This window comes from Pan troglodytes, chromosome 1, assembly GCF_028858775.2.
Source record: "Pan troglodytes isolate AG18354 chromosome 1, NHGRI_mPanTro3-v2.0_pri, whole genome shotgun sequence".
Lineage (NCBI taxonomy): Eukaryota > Metazoa > Chordata > Mammalia > Primates > Hominidae > Pan > Pan troglodytes.
This window is the reverse complement of record NC_072398.2, coordinates 177,668,156-177,690,732: the sequence shown is the minus strand read 5'-3', so window position 1 is coordinate 177,690,732 and position 22,577 is coordinate 177,668,156. Positions and strand designations below refer to the sequence as shown.

The 22,577-nt window shown below is 56.0% G+C and overlaps 1 protein-coding gene across 27 annotated transcripts in view; it reads right to left on the bottom strand.

The window, feature by feature from the left end:
- The window catches only part of LRP8 (LDL receptor related protein 8), an 81,671-nt gene that overhangs the window by 57,621 nt on the left and 1,473 nt on the right, over nucleotides 1-22,577 (bottom strand). The window lies entirely within an intron of this gene.

Here is a 22,577-nt window from a genome sequence, read left to right as displayed (position 1 = left end):
GCTGCCACGAAATGACTTTACCCAGCAGACAGGCTGGTGATAGGTTTCGGTGGGAAAAAGAAAGGAAAGGGGCGATGAATTCCAACTTGCTGAGCGATAAAGGAAATTAAGGCATAATACCGAGGAGGCAGCAGTTCTATTAACCTGGGTGGAATACCAATTACTCCAGCCTTCTCAACATTGCTCCAAGTGAAGAGAAAACCCCCAAAGAGAGTGTGATTGTGGCCCAGGGCTCATCTGGATTAGACTGTTTGTTTGCCCTGGCACCCTAATGATGGGAATGAGGGAAAATTCCCCGTTTCCTGGGAGACAGCCATGCCAAAGTGGGGGAGGAAAGGCAGGCCCACGCGCAGCCACTGGACTGCTTGGCAAATGCTCAGGGCAGAGGGGGTCCCCAGGCCCACTGCAGAAAGGCTCAGTGAGGGGCCACCAGCAGCCTCCCCTCACCCGGCCCTGTCCAGGACAGCTCCTCTGGTCCCATGTTCTGGGAAGGCCAAGCTTCTGCTGACTCCTGTGCTACCGGGAAAGTCTCAGGTCTCTGCTGCTGGAAGCCAAAATAATCAAGCAGCAGGCCAACTGTGTGTGAGGGACCCTGCTAGATGCTGGCACGCCCTGCAGTTAGGTAAGACCTTCGGAGGTGGCCATGTCTCCAGGTGTTGGTTCTGGCAGGGCCGGGGTTCAGGGCTCTGGCCAGGACCACCCACCCATCTGAGGCCAGCCACAGGGCCAGCAGTATGGGGATGGTTCATGGCCACAAGCCCCAGCTCAGCACCTCCAGCCAGAGCTGGGCAGAAGAGGACAGACATGGCTGTGGGAGGCAAGAAGAGGAAAGGTGTGGGGTCATGTGCCCAGCAAACCCTCACCGCCCACTGGCATCCTGGCCCAGACCTCAGCCACACCGGCCACTTCTCAGAGCCCCTTACAGAGGGGTGCCCATCAGCCTAGGGGTTCTGAGCCAGCATGGCTCCCCCAGTAAGACAGGTCCCACTACAGCTTGAAGAGGAAGCCACTTTTAAACAGCCTGCCCAGTGAGCACTGCTGGCTGCCTGAAGATGATTCCACTCACCTTGGTTTTTCCTGCAAGTGAACCTTCCTCCCAGAACTAAGGTTTGGAAGATCCCAGTCTGCTGCCTGACATGGCCATTCTCCCACAAAAACAGGTGAAGGAACGCAGGACTCAAATCACGCCTTTGTCCCTTACTAGCTAAGCGACCTCAGGCAGGCTACCTGACCGCTCTGAGCCCATGTTTCCTCATTTAAAAATGTGGTGGTAGATCCTGACTCGGAGGGCAGTTGGTTGCTAGATCACATCTATCAGTGCCCGACATAAGGGATGGCACACAGAAAATATTCAGTGACCGAAGTTCCTCCTCCCTTTATCTCAGCCACTGTGGCAGCCCCACCACCAGGCTTTGTACACAGTGAGTCCTTAAGAAGTTTTTGTTGCAATTTTTAAAGGGCACCTGGAGGCCTAGCCTCTGTCATCCTGGGCCACCTGGTTCTTCTGTGACTTGTTTTCTCCATGTATAAAGTAGAAGGCCTGTTCCTTGGAGAAAAAGGTCAAGGCGGGTGGAATTATTACCTGGCAGCCAGCGGGGCTCACAGTGCAGGCTACTTCAGAAGCCTCGTCCCTGGCTAACACCACAATGGTTATAACGCCAAGCGGGGCAGCTGAGACTGGCCCACCTGGACACACAGGCAATGAGTGGAGGTCACAGGAGGTCTGGCCACCAGCTTCCCTGCACCTCCACCCCTGCCCCCACACTAGTCTCTCCTAAGCCCCACAGGGAGCCAGGGGCCTCTAGAATGGCCTCTCCTCCACCCACGTGCATGGGCCCTGGCACAGGAGAGGCGCTGAGGAGGAAGCTGGAAGGCACCCAGCCACCCATTCCAGGGTGAACGGTGAGCCTGCCCAAGCATGAGCTCTTATGAGGCCCAGACTGCCAGGGGGGCCAGGGTGTCTGAGGCACACACATTCCTCACTCTCTGGGAGTTGGGAGTGGAGGACCCTCCTCCCCTTCTCTATTCTATTGGGAAGCTTTCCACGACCCCATGTGGGATCAGAGACCTCTTCTGATCCACAGCCTCATCATCCTGTGTTGGTGGCACTCAACCATCTTTCTCTACCAGACTAGCAGCTCGGTGGAGGCAGGCACTGAGGAAGCGTGTGCTGAAGGCATCGCATGCAGACAATCTGGAAGCCTGGGGCTTTTCCATCTATACAGAATGTACAGCCCAGGACACAAACCCTATTTACCCTCCAGCATTCTGCATACCTAGGAAAAGCAGTAATCATTGAAGCCTTGCTTCAGATCCTCCATTCATGCAGGAAGTGGGGCTCTGGTCTGTTCCAGTGCTGTCTAGCTGGGTGGCACTCCCACATCCTTTTCTCCAGGCATGTGAACTAGCTCTTGTGTCCTCTTTCTCTTGCCAAAGACAGTGGTATGGTACCAAGGAGAACAGAGCCAGGGGCCAGGAGGCCTGGGTTTTGGTCCCAGCTCCACCCCCCGAGCTGCTGCGTGGCTTTGAGTAAGCCACTCCCCCTCTCTGGGCCTCAGCGTCAACACCGGTTGGATGAGGGGTTGGGTCCCACTGCTCCCTGGGTCTGTTCCTGCTTTACTTCACTGCCATGAGCCATGTGTCTGGGGCTGGAGTTGGAGGAGAGTGCTGGCACCAGGCAGATGGTTCTGAGGACAGGTTCAGAGTCTGCAAGGCTGGGAGGGCACCTGCCTCTGTCCTGGGTCCCACCTCCTGGCCTGCTCCTCAGGAAACCCTGGGACACATGAACTTGGGCCTCAGCTTTGGCTCTGATCGTATTGTGATGCCATCTCTGGGCCAGGCCCTCATCTGTCTACATCACCTCACCTCATCTCGTGGTTTACGAAGCCCTTTGTATATGTCTCCTCATTTAGTTCTTACAATCACCCCTGAGGTTCAGAGAGGGACAGGATGGGCCCAGGTCACACAGCAGTCAGAGGACTCTCAGGCCCAGCATTCTCCAGCAGCCCTGATATCTCCTTCTTGAAACAGGAAGAACACAGGATGTGCAGTGGGAATCCTGACCTTGCCCCCTGAGCAATACTGAGTAGGGGGGGTGGTACTCTCTCAGAACCACTTTGAGCCACCATGAAAATCTAACAGCATAAAGATGCCAAAAGCATAGGTGCCAGCCAGGGCAGCAGCTCGCTGGAACAGAAAGAGCACCACGCAGGGAGCCCCAGAGCCCAGGCTCCAGTTTTGGGTTTTCCCATCTGTCAAATGAGGGCAAGGATGCCTGCCCTGCCTCACCCACTGAAGGCCAGCTGTGCACTTGCCACACTTATCCCGTCCCACCTTCTGCACAGCTGTCTGTGCCCACCACCTCAGCCAGGAGGAGTCACGAGCCCCTTCCCTATCTGCACACAGCCCAGCCTGGCTCACTGCACCAAAAAGGCAGGCCTGGGCATGGACCACTCACAGAGGTATGTTCAGACAGACGTGCAGACACTCAGGCACATGCACACAGCGCATGTACTTGCAGATGGGCACCCGTGCATACAGCAAGGCACACACCACCCACTTGCACACTCAGGTGTGCGCCACATACTGAAAATACTCAGACACGCATGTCATGCTGGGCACACACTGCAGCACACAGACCGCATACCCACACATGCACAGTTGGCTTCATATGATGCTCACACACTGCAGACAAATATGCATAGATTTTCTTGCCTCTCCATGACAGCCAGATGGTGGGATTCTCCCAGAGGGCTGCCATTTAATGCTCTAATTAATTTTTTAAAATTCTAGGTACCCAAAGCCTGGGTTTGTTCAGTTGGTCCAGGCACGACCCAGTCTGAGGCCAAGGCGGGAAGCAGGACCTAGGACGAGGGTGTCCCACTATACCCAGGAGAGGCTTCTCCCTCACCTGGTGAGTAGATACCTAGCCTAGCAAGGGGCTGGGGTCACGGGCCCAGAATCTGAGCCTGATCCTGGTTCCAACAGTGCTCCTATGACCCAGGACAGGGAGAGACCCCTTCCCAGCAGCCCTGGCGGAGTGGTCTGGCCCCAGGTGCACACCTCAGGATGCAGGGCGCTCAGTCCCTGCGGAGGCTGCTGACTCTCCTATCAGACTGCACTGCAGCGAGGCTTTCCTGACATGGAGGTGGGCTCGGGGCTGCACATCCAAATCCAAACACACCTTTGCTGAGCCCTACTGTGCAGGGCACACTTCAAGGCACTGTGGGAGGACAGCGCAGGGAACGGGATGTTCACAGAGCACAGAGCTACCAGAGAGTTAGTGCTGAGACAGTGCTCACCGCATCTCCAGGCAGTATGCTCCGAGCAGGCCAGAATTTCATTCTCACCCAGGTCTCCTGGGGAGCCCCACCTTATTCTCTAGGCCATGAGGATCCTGGGGGGTTCAGGCTAGCAGGAACCAAGCATCACTGGCCCTCCAGGTCTCTCCTCTGCCTTTCCTGGGGCACCGTCTTTGCTGCTAAATGTTTGGAAAAAGCAGCAATAAATTTACTGCCTCACTTATGAGCAATTTGCTGTCAGGAGCCATGTGTAAGCAGAGGGCTGAATTAACAAGGCTTAATTAACATTAATGTTGTGACGGATCTCAAGTGAGTCGGGAAATCCCCCATCCTCACCGCCCGGACCTTGCCTGCTGATTCCCTGCTCATGTGGGAGGTGAGAGGCCCAAGGAGGGCTCTCAGAGCTGCTGACAGACGTGACTGGGGGCTGGAGGCTTGCAGGAGATCAGCACAGGAAGCCAGAGCCTCTGCAACTCCAATTCCAAAGGAGCTCTCACACTAAGTCCTTTATCCCTTGCCTGGTGCACTGGCTAACATGTGGACCTTGGAGTGCAAGAGACCCACGTTTAAATCCTGCTGCTGCCACTCCTATGCTACGTGATCCTGGGTGTTTCCCCACCTCTCTGTGCCTCACCATCTCTATCAGTAAAGAGACAGGACAGATCCCCGCTCAGAGGGCTGTTAAAGGATCCATGGGCCGGGCGCGGTGGCTCACACCTGTAATCCCAGCACTTTGGGAGGCTGAGACGGGCAGATCACCTGAGGTCAGGAGTTCGAGACCAGCCTGGCCAACATGATGAAACTCCATCTCTACTAAAAATACAAAAATTAGCTGGGCATGGTCGCAGGCACCTGTAATCCCAGCTACTTGGGAGTCTAAGGCAAGAGAATCACTTGAACTCAGGAGGCGGAGGTTGCAGTGAGCCGAGACCATGCCATTGCACTCCAGGCTGGGCGACAGAGTGAGACTCCATCTTTAAAAAAAAAGAATTCATGAAGTCATGCATGGAGAGCAGAGGTGCTTCCCACCCCACTCCCCATAAGCATAAGCGTCATTGATGATGGTGCGTGGGGCTCATCATCTCATTTAATCTTCCCAACCAACAGCCCTTTGAGGTAGGGCCTGCCAAGACGCCCCTGTGCAGAAGAGGAAACCAAGACACTGAGAGGGGAGGTGGCTCATCCAGCCCACATGCTGTGTGACGTTAGGGGAAGAGGCTCCAGTCACTCACTACAGTCACTGGCAGGAGCCCCTTGAAGGATCCAGAGAGCCACGGTGAGGGGAGAGGTCAGGCTGCGGGGCCATGCTGTGGACCAGTGTACCCTTGGACAGTGGGCATCCCGTCAGAGAGGCCAGGTCCCTGTTTTTCAATGACTAAGGCATTACTAAGCTGCCCCCTGAGGGCCCAGCCTGTGTCAGGCTCCGGGGATGAGATAAAGGTGGTGAAAGCTGTGCCCCTGCTCTCGGGATGGATTCCACCTCCGACTCCTCTCAGCTGTCCCCAGGGCACCCAGCCCAGCCCTGGCACGGGGCAGGCACACCTTCATTTATCATCAGTGATCGCCGTTATTCATATGAATGGGAGGATGCTTCTGAGCAGAACCAACTTTGAGCAGCAGCAGAAAGGAAGCCCAGCCCCACCCACCTACCCTGATGCTTCACCAGAGATGGGAGTCCCCACGCCCCCAGCCATAACCCTGCACGTCTCGGATCACTGGACTGACCTTTCCTGTCAGTTTAGCGGCCTTGAGCTCTGCCCTGGAGCATACTCACACCCTGGCCTTCAGGGGGACAGAAAGGGCTCTGGGCCCCAGGTCCACAGGTCTCACCTCTGGGACTACCCCAGTTGGAGTCTTGGTGTCAGGGATCCATTTGGGGACAGCATGGGGAGAGGGAAGAGACAGGGGCTGGGGCAGGGGCAGATTCCACCTCCAGAAAAGCCCTTGGGCCCCTCCTCAGCCTTGCCCCCTCCTGCCAAGCCCCCAGTATCCCCAAGCCCTGCCACAATCCCATGCTCCAGGAGGTCTTCCTCCAGCCCACCCCAGCCCACCTCCCACCCTCCTGACTCAGATGTTCTGTCTCCTGCTAAGCCGTGTGACCTGGAGGAAGTCATTTTTCTCCTCTGTAAATGGGGGATGAGAACTACCTGCCTTACAGGCTGATGTGAATGGAATGAGATGCTGCCTGGCACAGTGAGGGCTCCATATGTGACACCTATGATTACTGACAACCCAGAGGTTAGTGCAGTGGAGACCCAGCCGTGCAGGAGCCTGTGAGGAGCTGGGCTGGCTCAGAGGTCTCTGGTCTTTTCTGCGCTGCTCTGAGGCAGCAGGATCAGCCAGGGTCTCTGTGTGGCCCCTGTGGCAGGCCTGGGAGCCATGGAGCCTCTCGGGAAGAACCAGAACGAACTTCGTTTCTGAAAATCTTGGAAAGAATTGCCGTATAAAGGAGTGAGGCCTCCATCCCAGGAGGTATGCAAGCAGGGGGATCCATTCATTCATTCAACAAGCATACAATGGGCCCCTCCTCTGTGCTGGGCCCTGTGATGGGCACTGGGGGGTTGGGAAAGAGTGCATGAAAGCCAGTCCTGCCTGAAGAAAGCCATACTATAAAGACACAGGAGATGACAAAGGTGCCAAATCGAACCCGGGTCATGCCTGCCCAGCCCCGCACGTGCTTCAGAGCCCGGAGGAAATGCAGGAGGCCCTATGCCATGAAAAGGGGCTTGGGAAACATCCAGGGTAGCACAGTGAGGGCTGAGCTCCAGCCAGCAGATGCAAGACCCAGGCCCCAGCCTGCTCTGAGCTGCCATGCCCTCCGGTATCCCGGGGGCCTCCCTGCCCTGGTCCACCTCCATCACAGCTCAGGGCCAGTCCCCAGGCCCCTGCCCACCCCCAACACCGAGTGAGGGGTGCGCAGGAGGAATCCATAGTTTACAGGGAGGGCCCTGCTGGCAGCAGGGTGTGAGGAGCGGGGAGGGGTAGCTGTCTCTGCCTGGACAGGGGCATGGGCACGGCCAGTCCCAGGCAGGTGGCAGGCTTACCCTTTGCCCACTTTCTTGTCCCCTGGCAGTTCCTTGGGTGTGGGCTCCAAGGAGGCCCAGCAGCCAGACCACCAGCTGCTTCCCCTCCCCACACAAGCCCTGGCCACAAAGCGCCCTCCCCCAACTCTGCCCGCCTGTGGTGACAGCCTCTTGGCACTAGCTCTCTCCTCCCTCCATCTGTCAGGAATCGGTGCAGACAGACTGTGAGAACCTCAGAGGAAGGAGCGATACTGCGTGGACCCTCCCTGCCCCCAGCCTCCCCAGCATGCTCCCCAGCCCACCCCATCTCTCTCTCCCTACTCCTCTGTCTCTGCCTTCTCTTCCATCTGTCTCCATCTCTCCCTACTGATGAAGACATCGACAGAGTGGGCATAGGGAGGGGAAGAGGACCAGCCAACCGGTGACCCCACTCGTAACCACCACACGCCACGGCCACAGCCCGGCCACCTATGTGGCTTCCCTTCTCCCCACCATTAAGGAGTCAGATGCTGTGGGACTATGGGCTCAGTGTCCCCATCTGTACAATGGGTGGAGTCATTCCTGCTGGCCCACCTCCCAAGGGCCACCGTGAGCCTGGAGGCAACATGTGGGAAGGGCCTTGTCGACTGCAGAGCCTCATACAAGGCACGTGGCCAGCGCCTCCAGCTTCTTTCTATTCATCATGAGAACAACGATCTCAGTGCTGCCCTCCACTTGGGAGGAGTGAGGCCAACATGGGACATAGACAGACAGCCACATGCCTGGAAGAATAGAAATGGCGGTGGTAACACAGGCAGGCCCATGAATGTTATGATTCTCACCACAGTCATACGAGGTGAGCAGGGCAGAGATGGGGAAACAGGCCAGGGAGGGAAGTCACGCAGCTGGGCTAGAGGCAGTCTGTAACAGCGGCCAGGCCTCCTGGCCCTATCCACACAGCTCCCTACTCAGAATGTTTGGCCCTGCTCTTCCAGACCTTCCAAGAGCCTCTGTTTCTTTCTTGAGTTCTCCCAAAAGGTGAGGAAGAAATCAGTCTTTTCTTTCGGCAGGCAGGGGTTGAGACAGGGTCTGGCTTCCTTACCCAGGCCAGAGTGCAGCGGCATGACTATAGGCCACTGCAACCTCAAACTCCTGGGCTCAAGCAATCCTCCTGCTTCAGCCTCCCAAGTAGCTATAGGCATGGACCATGGCACCTGGCTAATTTTTTTTTTTTTTTGAGAGACGGAGTCTCACTATGTTGCCCAGGCTGGCCTTGAACTCCCGGCCTTAAGTGATCCTCCCATCTCAGCCTCCCGAAAATTCTGGGATTACAGGTGTGAGCCACTGTGCCTGGCCTTTTTCTTTGTTTTTAATTAAGTGAGCCGTGCCCAGCTAGCAGATTCCACAAGGGATGGGGAGGACCTCCTGGGGACCTGAGAGAGCAGTGGCCAGGGCTTGGGGGCTCAGCTAGACTGGTCAAGTGTCCCAGTTTGCTCACAACTGAAGGGGTTCCTGAGATGCAGGATGTTGAGTTTTAAAACTGGGATAGTTCTGAGCAGCCGAGGAGCCGTGTTCAATTTATGCATGGCAAGCACACGGCAATGCTGACGTGCTGGGCAAATGAAGTGGGCGTTTTCGCTGAAAAGAGAGCAAAACCTCTGCTCACCCCCTGCTCCTGTGAAGCTTGGACCAGTGTTCCAGAGGCCCAGTGGAGAGCAAGTTCTGGTCTAGCTGCAGCCTCAGGATCATGCGGGGCCATGTCTGATCTCAGCCACAGCATAGATGTACCCAAGGTAACAGGGAAGGGTCTTGGGTCCTCATCCCCTTCACAGCAGAGGAAGCTGAGGTTCAGAAAAGGTCACACATTAAGTTAGGGGCTGGTGCCCCCAGGGCGTGGCCTGCTTTCCCATCTGTAGATCCTCCCCAGGTCCTGGCAGGGCACCTGGCACAGAACAAACCCTCAGTGAATGTTGGAGCTGGGACCCAAAGGCTCCAGTCCACAGCAGGCACTTCCCAGGGACTCACAGAAAACCACACCCAGTCATGTGCGGCAAGAGGGGCTGGAAACCTAGCAAGGGGTCAGGGGCACAGTGCACACTCGGAGCCCAGAGGCACCCTCCACCCCTCCTTCCTCCACCGTCCTCCACAGGTCCCTGTCCCCCTGAGGCTTGTGGACTGCATTGTGAACCACAGACTCTAAATCAGGACATCATGGTATAGAGTGTGGGGAAACACAAGGATGAGAGAGCCCAGAGGAGACTCTGACCCACCTAGGGGAGGAAGCACCCTGGAAATGGTGACTCCAGAGGTCAGGTGAGGCCGGACAAGCAGAGATGGAGCCTTCCAGGCTAGGGGCCTGCATGCAAAAGGGCCTGAGGCTTCTCTTGGAGGTGTGGCTGGACAGGAGACGCCTGGGGCTTGGGGTCACTGCCAGGTGAGACCTGGAGAGGAGACAGGTACATGTCCGGTCTTGAAGGGCTCTGAATGTCAGTTAAGAAGACTTGGTCCTATGAGGGGTGGGCGTCACTGCAGAAGCTGAGCGAGGAAAGGGTGTAGCTTTGCATCTCTCAGAGCACTCAGCTGCAGAGCGAAGATGGGTTTGGAGGACAGAACAGAAACTAGGCAGGGGCTGCTGCTGAGATCCAGGAAGGGCATGGCAGGGGGTGGCAGGGGCGGGGGAGGCTCAGGCTGGCAGGTAGGCAGGGTGAGTGTCGGGACCTTCTTCCTTCCCCTATTCAAGGTGAGGGCTCGGGGGAAGGAAGAGAGGGGTTGTGATGACTCCCAGGTTCCTGCCCAAGGCCCAGGCAATGCCCGCACTCTGGACTAGTCCAAGAGGCAGAAGACGTTCAGCCACAGCCCCCCAGTGCTATGTGCTGTGCCACAGTCATTGCAGGATCTGGGCGCTCCTGCCCTGCTACCCAGGAGAGCAAGCTGTCCATAACGATACCTTTGCCTCCAGGCACGGCATTTCTGTCCTCACCCTCCACTTCTCAAAGCCCTGGGAGGCAAGTCACAGGATGCAGCTAACATTTATAGAGCCTGCGAATGTGCACGCCACCAGGCCCCATGCTAGGGGAGCCAAAGAAGCAATGGCCCCAGAGAGGATGGTCCTTATCTGAGCCCACGCCACAAGTCAGCTGTCACAGGCTGGACTTCCCTAAGCATGGGGGCTGTGGCAAGAATGCAGGTAGGAAGGGACATGGGGCAGGCTTGCCGTGAAGGTGGGGGCAGACTCTGTAAGCAGAGGCCCCATTAACAGAGCTGGGATCAGAGAGGGCAGGAGAGCTGCAGGAGACAGATCTGGGATTGACAGAACAGCAGGTTTTCTAACAGGAAGAGCAGTCCAGGGGCGGGGAGCTGCTTCGTCAGTGGGTGAGCGCCCAGTCCCCGGACGCATTGGACCCCCTGACCTCCACCCCACTAGGCTGCTGAGGAAACTCCTGCACTGGGATGGAAGGCGGAGGCCGCTTTGGCCTAATGAAGATGCTGCCCACAGCTCACACATCCATTCACTCAACACCTTCACCAGGGCCTGCTCTGAGCCACGCTGGGGACAGTGGGCACCAGGGCTGGGTGGAGCAGAACCAGATAAGCCTCCTCTGTCACGCTTCTCCATCCTGATCTGGGAGGTGAGGCCAGAGCCCAGGGGAAGTAGGAGATAGAAGCATGGGTCCCTTCAGCCCTGGCTGACCATGCACCATGTCACAGGCCTGTGTCCTGGCCACTAAAGGACCAAGTGTCCATAACTTCCTAGGCATATTTAGGGCACAAAGCCAGGGGCCAGGCAGGGCCAACCATAATGTAATCTCCTTCTGCACCCCACCCCTCCTGAAGGTCCCTAAGGCTCTGGGCTCATTTCCTAATGAGGTCCCTAGAAGGCCTCTCCCTAATTAAACTGGGCCAGCAAGTGACAGCCTGGAGCGGCAGGGGAGAAAGGGAGATAAAGGAGTCTTTCTGGGGGCTCCCTGGCTCCTCCTACTCTACCCCGCAGTGCAGCAGCCCAGTAAGGATGGGGATTCCTGAAGGACAGATGGGAGAGGGAGGTTCAGAGAAGGAGGTCAAAAGAAGCCCAGGCAATCTTGAATTGAGCACTGCGCATGCACCATGCACTGCTCTTAGTGTGCCTCAGAAGTTAACTCACCTGTCAATCCCACAACCACCTTGAGGGGCGGCTCCATCCTCCAGATGAGGCAGGTGCTCAGAGAGGTGAAGTCATTTGCTTAGGGCCCCACATCTGGGAAGTGGTGAGGTGTGGACTTGACCCCAGGCGGCCTGGTAGGGCCCTGCTGTTATCCATGTCATGATAGATCCTCTCCTGGATGAGGTAGGGGCCCGTCCTGGGGACTTGCACATCTACACCTCCCAGCTGGCTTCGCACCAAATGGGCCTGGAAGGGGCTGGGGCAGAATTTAAAAAGCTGCCCCAAGTGACACAAACCACTGATCTAATCCTCAGTCTCTCAGAACCCCAGAGCAGGAATACACCCAGGTCACACGGCATGTTGGGGACAAGGTGAGGCTGACAGCCTGGAGGGCAGCCAGCCAGGTAGGTCAGTTAGCCAGCAGCAACAAGGGATCAGGCCTCTGTCACAGAGGGGAGACATCAGCACAGGATCTTCAAGGGTGGGAGAGACCAAGGGCCAGAGGGGAGGGCAAGGCATGGTGGGGGAGGTGGCAGAGAGAACAGGGGCTCAAGCCACATGGGCTGCCAGACCACTCTGCCCTGGTTTGGTCCAATTCAGTGGTGTAAGAAGAACCGACTGGCTCATGGAACTCGCACACTGAGGGCCAAGGAGGTTTCTGGTACTTTACATAGGCCAGGAATTATTTATTACCCACGTTGTTCAGAGCGGGAGTCTGGGGTTCCATTCAAGGGACTTGCCCCGGGGCCTCCCAACCAGGAAGTGGGAGAGCTGCAGCTGGAAGCCAGGTCTGGCTGCTGCTGGAGAGGCCACGCTGGCCCGATGTACCACTTGGCCCCTACAGTAGGCAGTAGAGGCAGGCTGGGAATGGGGAGGGGAGGGAGACAAAAGAGTGTTGCATAGGCAGCTGATGTAGAGTCTGCTCTCACTGGCTCATAGGTATTAAAAAATCAGCCCCATCAGAGCTCAGCACAAAAATAAGCAGGCGTAAAAAGCCTCCAGTAGATGTAGGCTCTGCTAATAAACAGTTGTGTGGTTTAGGCCATGTCTCCTGTTGGGGCCCCATGGGGTTGGATTTCACAGCCCCTGCCCCCATGCTTCCAGCCCCGGGCCTCAGAGAACAGGGCCAGCTCCTTGGAGCACCCTGTACCTGGGGCCTGGCCATGGCAGACTCCCACCATGTGAATCCCTGACTCTTAGGGGAAAACAAAAGAATTCCACAGAATGGGATTGAGAGGGGCTGGAGATGCCCTACTCCCAAGGGGCAGAGACCCCAAGAGGGGCAAGCATCTGCCAAATGGCCACTCGGCAAGGTGGGAGCAGAGGAGGAAGGCTGCTGTTTATAACAAGCAGCCCTCTCCGGGTGGGACCAGAGCACACGTGGCCTGGGGAGGAGAGGCTGCTGTGGCAGGGGGCAGGCTGGGAAGAGAGACTGCTGGCGCTTCTCCAGCTACAAATCATTCCCCACCACGACGGCCTGGTGGGGAGGCGGGGGAGCTCTGGCTTGGTTTGGGCAGACTTAGCGGGTATGGGAGAAGAGTGTCATCTTGGCCCCATAGCCTCCACGGGTCCAGAATAGTCACCTCCCTCTTGGTACACAGCCCCTCCTCTGAAGCACACACCCCAAGCACACGCACATGTGCCCATGCCCATGGCCGAGAAAGGGCTCTGAGAGTGTAGGGCAGCAGATGGCAGCTCAGGGTCCAGGAAGTGGGGGAGGGAGGGAGGGGAGGAGTGCTGGCTTGAATGTCCCTGGATTCAGGCCACCAGGAAAGCCCACCCTTGGCCTCCAGCTATTCAATCGGGCAGCTTAACCTGGGCCTGATGGGACCTTCCTGCCTCTCATCAGCTGCCAAGTCTCTGATGTTAGCCTGGACCCACTGGGGAACCAAGGCCCCACGTGGCTAACTACCGTGGCAGGCCCAGCTGGCTAACTAGCCCCACTGGGCCACTCAGGAAGCAGCCACCCTGGGGCCCCAGCGCAGATGGGGTGGGATGAGATGGCTCCGACAGTCCCTCCCAGCCCGAGGAGCTGCTGTTCTCTCAGGCAGCCAAGTCCTCCCAACTGGCCAGTTGACCTAAATCTCTCCTGCTGCTATTTTGCTGCTGCCCTCTTGTTGTGTCCTTGGTGGAGGAGGAGGAAAGCTGAGGACGGTTCCTTTTACTCAGCCATTCCCTGTGCAGGAATCACAGGCTCAGGAAGGGAAGGGAAACGCTCATTTTCAGGGCCAGGCTCTGGGCAAACTACTTTCCTCAGCCCGCACACCTCCGGAATATGGGCTCATTTTCCCGCTTTCGGAAAGTCTCATGAAGCTGGTGGGCCTCACTCCATTTTTCTCCATCACTGCACTGCATCCGGCCCAATTGTGAGTGCAGGAAGAAGGCAGAAGGGAAAGTCACCCAAGGAACCTGGGCCTCAGGGTGGAGCTCTGGAAGTGGAGCTAAGGAGTCCAGCTGCCCTGTTTCCCTGCCCAGAATCCAGCCCACCAAGCCAGCTATACTCCCCGCACTGTCACCAGGTAGTAAGGCACAGATCCCTGCCCTAGGCAAGGACTGGCCAGCTCCAGCCCTGAACCCAGCTCCAGGCACAGGAGTCTGCTCCAAGTGCTGGGGGCAGTGCAGGTGGAATAAGGACCAATGAGTGAAAGGAAAATGAAGTTCAGAGAGGGAGAGCCATTCACCCAAGGTCACACAGCAAGTTAGGGGCATAGATAGAAGAATTAGAACGCTGCGGAGGAGATGCCTTCTACCAATATCCTGAGAAGAATGAAGGAACAGTTTTGTACTCTTCTGCCTTTTTTTTTTTTTTTTTTTTGGTGGGGGTGAAAGCCCTTGGGGCCAGAACACCATTCGTTGTTCTCTCTCCTGGCTTTGCTTTCTGTGGCCTGGATATGGCTGCTTTGTCCCATGGGACCAGAATGAGGTGGCCCTGTGCTCAGAGAAGAGGGAAGTCCTTCAGCTGCCTGCCTCGCTGGAAAGGAGAGCCGTGGGGCCATAGAGGGAGAGAGTTGTGAGATGGGAAAGATTCTCCCCTCTAGAGAGCAGAACGGCAATGATGAAAATGCACACACTCAGCAGCTCCTTTCCTAAGAACTTATCTTAAAGAAAGGACCAAGCAAATGCACAAGGATGGAGTTCAAGGATGTCCATCCTAGCATTGCACAGAGCAGGGAAAAACATGGAAGCAACCAAACACACATCTATCAATGGGAGAAAATGTCATTAAATTATGGAAGATCCACACAATACAATACTATCTAGCCCTTTAAAACAAGGATGTGAACTACTGTTATTGCCATAGAAAGCCATATGTGAAAACAACCGGCATAACATGGCCTCATTTTTGTTAAAAAAAAAAAAAATACATACGTTCATGCCCAAGAGCTCACATGCAGAGAAAAATCTCTAGAAGGCTATGCTGCTTACATAGTGGTACTAGCAAGGGTGAGAACTACCTTCGTCCAAGCTGGAGTGCAGTGGTGTGATCTCGGCTCACTGCAACCTTCGTTTCCTGTTCTTTATTAACTGTGTTTTTCATTACAAGTGTAAAGTTACTTTCAGCTAACCAGAAGTTACTTACCCTGGAAAACTAAATAAGTAAAATCAGTTGAAGTGAGTTTTAGCTCCAGAACTACCAATAACTGGGTGAGTCTCTTATCCTTTCTGAGCCTTGTTTTCCTCATCAGGGAATGGGGATCATAATGAACTCCTGCACCGCCTGCCTCCCAGGAGCACACCTGTGAGGCACCAACTGGAAAAGCCATCCAAGGATTACGGCAGGTTGAGAGGGCTGGAAACTAAGATGCCCTCCAGAGTGGCTAGGACGAAGTCCCCTGTGGTACCTCAAGGCCAGTGACCAGGGGAGGATGGGGGCCAAATGACCACTCCCGTGGACTCCTAGACAGACTGGCAGACAGCTTTGGGGTGTCTGTCCTGCCACATGCCACGTTCCAAGGGGCAGGCGTGTAGAGGCCATGAGGGGTCATGGGAACTGTGTGCACCACACGAGCCCCACAGCCCTGGGCTCGCTGGGTGACTCTCAGTTTCCCGAGGACACTCCATGGCGCCTGAGAGCATGCCGCATTCTATGCCCCCAAAGCAGCTAGGCCCGGCTCTCCCATTGTGGGTACCTAGGCTGGGCCCCACCAGAGACAAAGAGGTCAGAGCGGGTGCAGTCAGTGACTGAGTAGGATTCCCCTGAAGGCCCTCAGCCCCTCCCCTGCCACTCCGGCTGCGGGGTGATTACTGGAGTCTATGACATATGGCAGCTTGTGAGAGGAGCTGGGGTGAGCAGGGCTGATAATTAAAACCGCTGCCGGAGGACCCAGCTCATGCTGGAGGGCGCCCAAGGGGCTGGGCTGCTCAGGAGGGAGTTGGCACACCCACTAGCAGGTGCTGGCAAAGAGGGACGCCTGGAAAGGAAGAGAGGCCCCAGCACAGCCTGCAAGCCACACTTTACTGTCATCGTGACTGGGATGTGTGAATGCATATCTCCTTTCAGCTGCCTCAGACCTGCAGCCAGACAGGCATGGCCCAGTCCTGCCACTGACCAGCGGGGCCACCCGGGGCAAGTGACTTCATCTCTCAGAGTCTTGGTTCTCTCCTCTGCGAAATGCAGTCATGATACCTCAAGGCACCGGCTGAAGGAGGTCTTACATGAGAAAGCCCCTCACTAGCTCGCTCCCTAACTCTTCTTAGTGTTAACATGAGTATTTTAGATGACTTCTTGGCAATCCAGAGGTGGGCAAGCAGGGCCCAGTGGGGCCAGTGGTGCACCTGAGGTCCCCAGTCAGGAGCCCAAAGCCCTTCGGTACTGCAAAAGGCTTGTGTCCACCCCTCAGCCTGAGAGCACCCTGTTCCCGGATCCAGCAGGGAACAAAGAGGGTGGGGGTGGGAGGGGGAAGCACATACAGTTCTGACTCCAGTCCCACCCAGAATTGAGGACACCTGAGTTCTGAGAATGGTGCCCTACTGACGATGGAGCCAATTCGACCATCAGGGCCTTAGTTTCACCTTTCTAAGCCTGGGTGTGAGGAGGCAGCCAGGCCCTGTGTTACTACAGAGAGTAAAAGAGATGACCCTGGGCTGACACTCCCTGAGGTCATCTGCATCACTATCATGAGGTCCTCAGTTTCCCCTTCCATACAGTCAGAAGAAGAATCAGCATCTAACAGGCAAAGGCTGAGAGAAGCCTATGGAAACTGGAATGTCATCCCCATGGGAGCTGGAAAAGGCCTATGTGAGGGCTCTGCGGGGTCTCCAGAGAACAGGGTCCCTCCCCAGTCCCACTCCCCAGGTCAGAAACTGGTAGCTCAGGGAGGCACTGCTGAGTCCTGCAGCTGCTCCCTACTTCCTCCCATACCCTCCAAGCACCAGCCTCTGACCCCACCAGGGTAGACAGCGCTCAGCGGGGAACGGCTTAAGAAGAGTCTGGGCTCCAGACCAGACAGACCTGGGTCAGCTCCTGGCTCCACCACTTAATGGTCATGACATTGGCCAAGTTCCGTCTCTTTTCTGAGCCTCAGTTTCATCATCTTCGAAATAAGAATGAAAAACTAGCCCTCCCAGGGTTGTGAGTAGCGAAGCTAAAGGATGTGAATTGTCCAACGTGGTCCCAGGCATGGGATATAGGCAGCCAATAGCTGTTATTAGCTACCCCTTGAGGAAACGACTTTGGAATTCCTACTGCCCAGCACAAGGCTGGCGGAGCGCACAATGTTGAGAAGGATCTGCAACTGTGGGAAGAACAAGGACACGTTGTGGGAGCTCAGGGCCTGAGGGGCTGGAGGACAGGGGTCTAGAAAGGCATCTCTGGAGGAAGTGGCATCCCTGCCAGGCCTTCAGAGCCTGGGTGATCTGGATGTGTGGGCATTTTGGGGGCAGGTGCTACCAACGTTACTTAGGCCTGGGGCTGCAAGGCCTGGCTCCACAACCCTAAGGACACAACCCCACACCCTCTCACAGACCCCAGTGCTGGCCCCCTGGGACAGCATGGGCCTGGGAGTAGACCACTAACCTGGTGCTGGGAGAGCATGCATGCATTTACTTCCCTCGAGGGCGTGCCTGTTCCATCTGCCCTCTGGGCTCTCGCTCCTCACTGCCCCCTGGGGGTCTCTCTCTCTCTGGCTTCACCTGCTACCAGCATTTCCCCAAGGAGGAAAGTTGTCAAGTCGGCCACCAGCAGACAATTGGGGAGGAAGAAGCCAACCATCCCTGAGGCCCAAGGGACTCACACCGGGGAATGCTGACCTGGGAGGGCCCAAGGGAAAGTCTTCAGCAAACACTCCCAAGGCCTGCTAGGGCCTGCTGGGCAGTGCCATGGGGGATGCAGGCCCTCCTCTCCTCCCCAGGCACAGCCAAGAGGAAAGGATGAGACAGGACAGAAGCCAGCCTCTAGGACCAGCACACAGCCAGAGGGAAGCCATCCGCTGCCCCTCCTAGGGCCCTAGGCCTGTTTGACTCATTTCTTCCCCCAGCTCCTTTCCAAGCAGCTTTCTGTCACCTCTACGGTGGCTGGGCAACTCCCTGGCTGAGGCGAGCACCAGCTGCAGGAACCTCGACATCTGGCTAAGCAGACAGGAGCAGGGGAAGCAGGGGGTCCGGGTTGGCCTGCAAAGACCAGACGTCAGGTACCTAGAGACCTCAGTGAAACCCCTCCCACCAAGAACAACCTCACCCACTGCCATTCACTGAACACCTCCTGCTTACCAGGCACGTGACCTCATTTAATCCTCACATTTAATCTCCGAAAAGGAGGGCCTAGTATCATCCTCACAGCCATTCATCCAGGAGGCGACAGCTGGGATGTAAAAACCAGGTGTGTCTGAGTTGTGACTTTGACATGGGTCTCTAAGTAACTCAAATCCTGTATCTCAGCCTGGAGGCAATGGGGTGTCAGGGAAGGCTTCCTAGAGGAGGTGACACCTGCACCGGATCTCCTAGGATGATAAAATGAATCCAGCCAGTGAGGGAGCAGGGTGTCCGGCAGGAGGAATAGCACACACAAAGGCCTGGAGGTGAGAAGCAGCAGGAGGGTGAGAGTGTGGCAGAAGCTAATTTGGTGTCACAGGCTCACAGGAAGAGGCAGGAAGAGGTTGCAGGGAAGTGGGTAACAGGAGCAGGTCACAGAGGGCCAAATACAGAGGAGTCTACACTGACTTTATTCTCTGGATAGTTGGGAGCCCCAGGAGGACTCTGGATGGTGGAGTTGCCCGGTCAGGTGAAGACGGGGAGGTTCAGAAAGGAGCCGCACTGTCGTCAGATGGCTCCATCCACGAAGGAGATGAGGCTGGGTCCAGTGTCAGGAGCACACGTCCAGGCCGCACACTGAGGGGCAGATGCGGGCTACAGCACAGGCCGGGAGCTGTGGCCGAGCTTTAATTATTTATGAGGCTGTTTCCCAGCAAGCCTCAGCACTCCTGCAGCCTGGCCTTGCCCAGCTAATGAACTCTCAGCCATGGGAGACCTCCCTGTGGCCACTCTTTATTAAACCTGGGATGGAGGGGTGATGGGTGCTGGGATAACAAAAGAGTCCAAAGAAGCCTGAACAAAGTCGAGGTCAGTGAGCACAAAACTGGTCCACCTGTCCACCCAGCCTTTCCGCGAGAAGCACAGAACTTCCTAGAGGAGGAAGCGAGGTGGAGTAGCCTTAAGATGTCATCTCAAGACAGGGAAATGAAGGCCTGGGAAGGACCTACCTAAGTCACCAGCCAGTACTTGAGACAGTACAAGTTCCATAGCTGGTCACCCGCATTCACACCCCAGCAGTTCTACACCCTTGGGCCAGTTACGTAACCCGTCTGTGCCTCGATGAGATAGGACTATTTCAGGTACTTCATAGTGTTGCCCCATTTTATAGAATAGAGGAACGAGGGGCGATGTGTGGACAATCTCAGCACGATGCCCGGTCCACAGCAAGTGCCCAGACAGCGTTCATCGGCGCTATGGTTACTGTAGTTGTGACTCTGGGAGTAAAGGCCGGGCCAGAGACCGGAATCTCTGCCTCTGCCCCCAGACACTAGGGAGCAACAGGAAACTGAGGCCCAGGGGCCAGCTGGCCTACGTGACCCAGGCCCACAGCCAAGAATCCCACCCGACTTCCCCTGGCTGGGCTTCCTTGGGCCTGGCTCTCTAGCTTCCAGCTCCTTCCTCCACTTTGAAGGTTCTTTGAGCTGAGAACTAAAGCCCCAGGAGCTTTTCCCTCTTCCATCCCGCAAGCTCCAGCTGTGTCTCCAAAGAGCCAAGTCCCAGCCACTGTGGCTGAGGCTCGGGACTTAGAAGGCCTCAGTTTGAGTTCCAGCTCCAACCCTGAGGAGCTCTGTGACTTTGGGGGAGTCACTTCACCTCTCCAAGCCTATGTCCTCTATAATATAGGAACAATACCACCTGTTTTTAAATGGTAAACTCTGGGGGAATGCTATTAGTTACCATCTTTCAAGGCCTAGTTCAGCAGTCTCCTCCTCCAGGAAGCCTTCCTTGGCTTCCTTAAAAGTTCCCTCCTTCCAGCCTCTTGGTATTCAGGGGCTGCATTCTGGCCCCTTTGGGAACTTGGACTCGTTTTGCCTCACACAGACTCTATCTACAAATTCCACCCCCCATTTTGCAGGCCCAGAGATGTACCAAGGTGGGGAAGCTCAAGCCCTCTTGCAGGGTGGTGTGCCAAAGAGGGTGGTCAGGGATAAGGCACGGAGACTGCTCAGGGAGGAGCAGATTTTGTTATCCCAGCACCTATAACCCCTCCATCCCAGGTTTAATAAAGAGCTCCTCAGGGACGAGCCAACAGCTCTCTCTCCTGCAGGGAGAACAGTTCAAAGAAATTCAGTCTGGGCAGGTGGCCTAGAATGCAGGAAGGGCTGAGGAAAGAACATTTTCCAGCACCTGGCCCCAACACAGCCACGTAAGCCCCACTCCGTTTCTTCAGTTTCCCTTTATGGCTACCAGGAGTCCGTTTCTAAAGGCCGTGGAGGTGGGAACACTCATCCATCCATTCCCTTCTTGCCAGCCCTGTGTGTCTATGTGCACAGCCAGCGTTGGAGGGACAGCTGCCCCTGTTTGGCAGATGAGGAAACAAGCTCAGAAAAGCCAAGCCATGTGTGATTACTACTTGGTACTATCAGCAGCGCCGCCACCCTTTCCACTCCAAGCTTGACGTCATTCACTTTTGTTTAATAACTCCCTGCCTATGACTCTACCCCATGCATCTCAGAGCCATGCAGGAGCCCAGCTTGGCCATTGGAGCTCTCTTGGCCCACCTGAGCGTCACTCAGCACCCAGCTACTTTACTCCTCCATCTCGTCCAAAGCCTCACATGGAGCTGAAACGTGCCAGGCCTAACATTTAAAGCCCATCTTTCCAGCTCCTAGATCACACTCCTGGTGCTTTCCGCACCACACTCCCCACCTCAGCAGACAGTGCCCTGAACTCGAGGCAGGCAGAGATCCTGACCAAGTTCTGTCATCCTGAGCTGTGTGACCTTGCATAAGTCACTCAACTTCTCTGAGGAGGCATCCTTATCTAGAAAGTAGAATGACAAGAAAATTTCTGCTTTTCACAGCCATCCTCACAAGGACAGTTGTTATAAAGAGCCAGGGAGATAAGGCATAACCAGCCCAGAAACGCAGTTTCTATTCCTTGCCTCGTCCTCAGTACTCCCACTCTAAGGAGACCACAGAACAACTCCCAGTGAGGAAACTCACTGCAATATTTTACCAAGGCACAGCCATTTTCATAACCTCAACAGCACTGGGAAATGGTCCAGGGTCATGATTAGACTAAGAACTCTAGAGTCAGATGCTTAAGTTCAGGCTCCTACTTAACAACTCAGTAGCTGCTAAGCAGGTAACTTCACAGTTCAGTGCCTCAGTTTTTGTTGGTTTGTTTGTTTTGTTTTTTAATCTCTAAAATAGGACTGTTATGAAGATTAAAGGAGTTTATACAAGATAAGTACTTACTGCAGTGCTTGGCACAGTTAATGGTCAGCACACATTAGTCTCATTACTTCCAATTTCGCTTCTAGAACTGGTCCTCAAAACAGTCCAATGATGTTGCTGGGGCAGGAATTATGTGAACCCAAGTGGTGAGGTGAGGAAACTGAGGCAGGAGGGAAAGATGTGCTAGAGACATAGACTCAGTCAGTCTAGTTCTGCCACGCACAAGACACAAAGCCAACTTTGGGTTAGGTCTGAAAGTGAACGGGAGGGTGACTGGCAAACAGTCAAAAACCAAAACGATTCAACAGAGAGGGTGCCTGTACAAGTGTCCCGTGACCCTTCCTGTGCAGTGTGGGGCTGTGGGCCTGTCCACCTGTCGCCCTCCTCCCTCAGACCCTGTCAGTGCTCCCTGGCTGGCAGGGCTGGCCTGTCTTGGAGGGCGCCCCAGCGCCTGGCACACAGCAGATGCTCCCGAATGATGAATGAATGACTGCCTGGGTCTATGTCTCTAGGAGAGCCCTGTTTTTCTGTTCCCGGAACTACATTTCTTCCATCGTGGCAACTGCCTGCTAACTAGCTCCCGGTCCCGCAGACACTCTGAAACCCTGTGCACTCTGAGAAGAAACTTCAAAATCAGTCGCGCACGCCCAGCAAAGGCAGCCGGCAGCCGTTTCACGCGTGGCCTCGGGCTTCTCGGGCCCCTTCCAGGAAACAAACTCTCCCTCCTGGTACCCTCCTTCCTGGTGTGCCACATGACTCAGAGCCGGGCAGGGCTAGCAGGAAAGCGCGGTCTGCTAACCAGGGTGGCTCAAAAAGGTCTTCACTGTGACTCGGCAGAAAAGCGGCGCCCGAGCCCCGCCTGCACCTACCACCCTAAGGATATGCGCGGGGGTGTGGCCGGGGCGGGGCCGGGGCAGGGCAGGGCGGTGCCCCCGCGCCCAGGGAACCCGAATACTACACATCCGTCTGCTCCGCGATTGGCCGCTCCGGCCACGGGGGCCTATGGGGTGGTCCTCGCCCAGCCAATCAGGGGCCCTGGGGAGCCCATTCATTCACAAAAACTGAGCAGGAAAAGGAGCGCAGTGCGGCCCGGAGCTGCGTGGAACTTTGAAACACGCGCGCGTCCCGCGGGGCCGAGGCAAGAGTCCGAGAGGGCCGTGTTTCGGGAAGCTAGACCTTTGCAGGGACTGCCGCGTCCCCGCCC